The sequence below is a fragment of the Lathamus discolor genome, chromosome 5 (assembly GCF_037157495.1).
Source record: "Lathamus discolor isolate bLatDis1 chromosome 5, bLatDis1.hap1, whole genome shotgun sequence".
In the NCBI taxonomy this organism is placed as follows: domain Eukaryota; kingdom Metazoa; phylum Chordata; class Aves; order Psittaciformes; family Psittacidae; genus Lathamus; species Lathamus discolor.
Window position 1 is genome coordinate 106,961,942 of NC_088888.1, and position 5,020 is coordinate 106,966,961.

General features: G+C 41.6%; 1 long non-coding RNA gene across 1 annotated transcript; it reads left to right on the plus strand.

The window, feature by feature from the left end:
* Positions 1-218: 218 nt before the first annotated feature.
* LOC136014461 (uncharacterized) lies at positions 219-2,957 on the plus strand. Its single transcript, XR_010612720.1, has 3 exons — positions 219-281; positions 843-989; positions 2,880-2,957. It is a non-coding gene; the product is annotated as an uncharacterized LOC136014461 (long non-coding RNA).
* The last annotated feature ends 2,063 nt before the right edge of the window (positions 2,958-5,020 follow it).

A 5,020-nucleotide genomic window follows, 5' to 3' on the forward strand; every position in this document is an offset into this window, starting at 1 on the left:
TGCTGGCTTTCATTATGTGGATGTTTCTTCTTTTGAAATGAGGCTCAGGCTGCCAACTTGCAGCATTTCATAGTATTTCACTCACTATAGAGTGGGCAGTAGTGCTCCCTTGTTGCATCAGGGATGGTTGTGCATCAATGACTGTGCTGGAAAGCCCTCACTGGCACCCTGACTCATGGTTTGCATGACATTGAGCTTGTCCTAATGTGCTTTTTTGCAGGGGGAAAGGAAACATGTTGCTCAGCACAGCTCAGACTTCACTTCCAAACATCATCATGAGGGTGAGAAGGGCAGGCGGGATTCATGGCCAGCACTGAAAACCACAGGGTGAATAGCAGTGAAGGAGCTGCTGATGGACAGGGGGACAAATTAAGTAAATCGGCCAGTGCTGGCTCTGTGGTGGGAAAGATCACCTCCAACAGAGTTTTGATCGCTGTAAAAACTGCCCAGCACTAAGCATCGGCTGTGTTGGGGATGCTTAGAGGGCCCAAGCATCCCAGCCCAGGGCTGGCTGCCATGGGGAGGCAGGAGCCATGCCAGGCATCCCAGAGGTTTAGCCCCTTGGCTGGGCACGCTGACATGCCTGCCATGGTCTTGCAGCTCCTAGCTGCTCTTATCTGCACCCCGTCTAGCAACCAGAGCTATTCCTGAGTCAGGAAAATTTCTGAATGCAAAGATTACACCTACAGGGTTTCATGAAAGAAAAAAAAAAAAACAAAATCTGAGCTCTCCCTTTCCCGACGCCAAGCTGTTGTCAGCTTAAAGAAAATGTTTTCTCTTTGTGTTTGGACAGTTTAACGGATTTATTTCCCCCTCTTTTCCCTCCTCCTCCTTGGATGAAGGTTGCAGGGTTTTCCACAAAATACGTTTGGAGGAGCCAAGCCTTCAACACCAGCAGTTTTTTGTCAGACTGTTGGAATGATCAATAAATCGGCAGTGACTGATCTCAGAGTCTGAGGATGTCTACAAGGCACAAGCAGCTCTTTTAGGTAAGTCTGAGCAAGTGAGTAAGTCCAGTAGCTCTGGAGCCAAACCCTAAAGTGGATGCAAAATCATATGGGGAGCCAGTGCTGTGATTTTCAGTACAAGGGTGATGTAATGATTGAGTACAGTTCAAGTAAGTAATCTAGTCATCTGTTCGCAATTTTGAATTATGGCTGATGCAGTCTCTGCCTGCAAGCCAGCGAAAAAGAGTGAGAATTACAGTTATTGAGTCAAGCCAAAGGCAGGGATCAACATCTTGGCATCAGCTTGGGGAAGCAGTGGGGATGGGGTCTGCGCAATTCGAAATGCAACTTGGGGTCTAGCATGAGCCTGAAATTTCAGAGACAGTTGAGATCTGCACGAAAGGTGGCAGATGGACAGTGCACCAGGAGGTAGGGGCACCTATATCTGATCATTACCTCAAAGAATTTGAGAGGCATCAATCCTAAGCACAAGTAACCAAATGTGAATCCATATCACCCAAGACAACTAGTTTGAATACATACTCATCTGTGGTGTTTGAATTCCACTTCAGAAAATTTAGAGCCATCCAGGGCCTGACCTTTAGCAAACCACAAAGGCAACCCATAAACCACAAGGCTGGAATCAGCGAGAGAGGACAAGCAAAATCCAACATATTAGCATAGACTTTCAACTGCAGCTGGTAACCAGGGATATTACAAACAGGAGACGTACCGATAGCATCCATGTAAGATCTGAAAGTGTAAAGTTGGATTCATGAGGGGCTCCACTGAGATCATCACCCAAGAGGGGGAATAATCCTACATGATGTTTAATAATAGTAAATGGCTGACTTCACCACCAGGCGGAAACAAAATATTTTTAAGTGTCAGAAACCGTAAAAACATGGCATGATTCATCTTAAAACAAACAGCTGCTCATGTGAATCTTAGAGCGGAGGTTACATGGAAAGTCCCAAGATGAGACCATCTCTGGAGGGCCATTTTTGGGGCAAAAAAGCATATATTGCGGGCTAAGCAGTGTAGGGCCTTATCAGCTGAAGACCTATTGGGACTGGGATACTAGAGGATGTACTACCAATTGGGAAACTAAATCTCCTGCTCAAAACCAATACCAGAACAGAGTTTTTTGACAAGATCAATATGTTCCCCATAGAGTGTACGTCTGAGAGATTATCCACTAATGATGGAAGATCTTTGAGCATTGACCAAAACCGTAACAAGTAATCCATTGCACTAGTCATTTATGTCAAACCTGCAGTCTCTGATGAAGGTTATATTTTTCCCACTCTGAGTTCTAAGCTGACTATAAAGAATGAGAAGATAAAAATATCTCTTCTGAAATTTTTGCATAAAATATCCCAACTGTTTGTCAAATAATGTTATGTATAATTAAATAATTAAAGCCTGAGGTGTCTGACTCTCTTCCATGAGACAAATGATGCATTAAACCCTTTGTACAGATGTCTAGTGACCTCTTGTTCATGGCAGGGAGGAAGAGATTACTCAAAGCTGTAATGTGTTTGTAACGATCTCTTGTGTTTACTGTGGCTGCTTTATTTGGTTCATCGGAAACTTATATGTATCTTAAAAGTCTCACAGTGATTCAGTGGAATTATGTTGACAATTGTATACTTTGAGGGTATTTGGATCAATAGTGTAAGACCAGCTATGGCATTAACCCCCATAAATGAGTTCAGTAACTGAAATACATGCTTTGAAAAGCATCTTGCTTGTTTTGAAGATATTATTCCTATCTGCTGCATATTTGATGGTCTTTTTTGGAATTTCTGAAAACATTTTAGGAAGAATAACCATCATTTATTTACCCAATTATTTGCATCAAGACTAGTCACTCCAAAAGCACCTGTAACAGTTAAGCCTGGTTTTCAAAGGATTTGTATTTCATTTCAGCTGACTTTTAAACTCAATTACACTGAGGATGCACGTGAACTAATCCTGCATTAGGCATCAGAGAATCCATACTACAACAAAACAGTGATGTAGGATGCAGGTTTTCCGATGTCTTCTAAGCCAGGAGTGCTGGCAGAAGCCTTTGCACAGTTGGCACTTCCATGTCTACCATCCTTTACATGGAGTCACAGGTATCTAATAAAAGCTGGGCTCTCAATGCAGTCTTTTCTTCTTTGGGAGAATTAAGAGACCTTTCCTTCTCCATTTAGCCACCTATTTTTATTTTCAAAAATTACAAGGATGTAATACATCTAAAACCTCTAATTTGCTGTAAAGTTTGGTTGAAATAGTAAAAAAAAACCCTCAATGTGCAGATTGTCACACAGACAATGACTCACTATGTCTGAGTGAACCTTTTTTTTCTAAGAAAGGATTGTTTTTGTCTGAGGAAAACTCTCATGGTATTATTTATGACATTTTGTAGCCTAGTAGCTCCAAGTCTGGAATGTTGTTACTCCCACTGCAGGTACCTAGATCCAAGCCCCAGTTTTGAGATGGAGGCTCACACAGTGTGCTGCCTTGCATTTCAGTTTTCTTTTTGGTGTCTGAAATGTGGCAGCTCTCACCCCTTTACTTAGGAAATTATTTTACCCCCTTAAAAAGTCTATGGTTGTTCTTAATCCCCATTATGAAAACTCTGGATATTCTTTCTATCATGCTACACTCTTGGTCTCTCTGCCTTTGGCTCCTTGTCCACAACCTAAGCAAAACAAGCTTAAAAGAGCAAGAGGATCTCTTAAGGGATGAATCTTCGCTGCTTTGACATAAGGCAGGAGTAACTCTGCCCAACATCAGTTTCAAAGACATGTTGGTAAGAACATACAATCTAAAAATACCAGGGACCAAGATAAATCTGGACAGATTTTAATTGGGGTTGGGGTAGAGTGGTTGTAAATTCTCCAGTAATGTGGAGGTGGAGGCTTAAAACCCCAGCTTGGCCACTTGATATGATCTGAAACAATTTACCACTTAGGATCAAATACATCCCAGGTATTTTCATCTGTCCTTTCTAAGTATTTATCCTGCACTCATTCCCACATGACCTGAGTACTGATGTGGTTTCTGTGTGCTTTGTTCCTTTCAAAAGTAAGTTGATGATGCTTGCATTTCACCTGGAGGCAGAGGCTGGAGGACAGAGTTCTTGAAATTCATTATTTCATGTTGATACACAGCCGCCAAATAACACCTTGTTGAAATAATACTTACATCATAAGAAATGTCCCTAGATGGAGCTAGATGTTCTTTAAGGTCCCTTACAACCTAAACCATTAAATGATTCTGTGATTCTATGTACACTCTACTTAAACAGAAGATAATTTCTGAAAGAATAACACTGATAGAACAACATTTCTCTACCAGGTTGTTCAGTCCTGGTCCTTCAAGCACTTTCCCTGGTGCGTGTCATCTAGGATCTGGGTGGTGAGCTTGCATTATGCCTTGGAAAGAAGGAAGATTCTATGATGCTTTACAGGAACTGGCTATTTTGGTCTATCCCAGTATTTAAATCTTGTTACCAACATATTTGAGCGACTATTTCAGGAGCTTTTTTACTTAAACTACTCAACTCTTGACAATTCTCTCTCCTTTCCCCTCCAGCTACCCCACTGAAAGAAAACTCTAATTTCCCTACAGCAAACCTCACTAACAGTCAACATGCTATGCATTGTTCTGCTTCAGGGTGACCAAAAGCAAGTCTGAAGTGAGTCTGACTAATCTCCCCTGAAACTGAAGTCAGGGAAAAAAAACCTCAGTTGGGTACAATTTTATTATTGTACCATGGGCTAGCCCCAGTTTTTAAATTGCCTTCAGAGCTACCCAGAAATAGTGTTGCAGTCATTAATGTCACAGATATCGTTGCCCAAAATATTTGCTTTATGTTACAGGGGACAATGAATTCCTTCTTATCCCATTGTTTTCAGAGCTACTGTGTTTGGGACGTTCCAGGACTGCTGTAAACTGGTTCAATTATTTTCTGACATGTCAGTCATTAAATGTTCAGGGAGCGTTTCTCTAATCCTGTCCAGATGAGCTGTGCATTCCAAGAGGTTTCTATTTTTGGATGTAGGCTTCTGCCTATATGC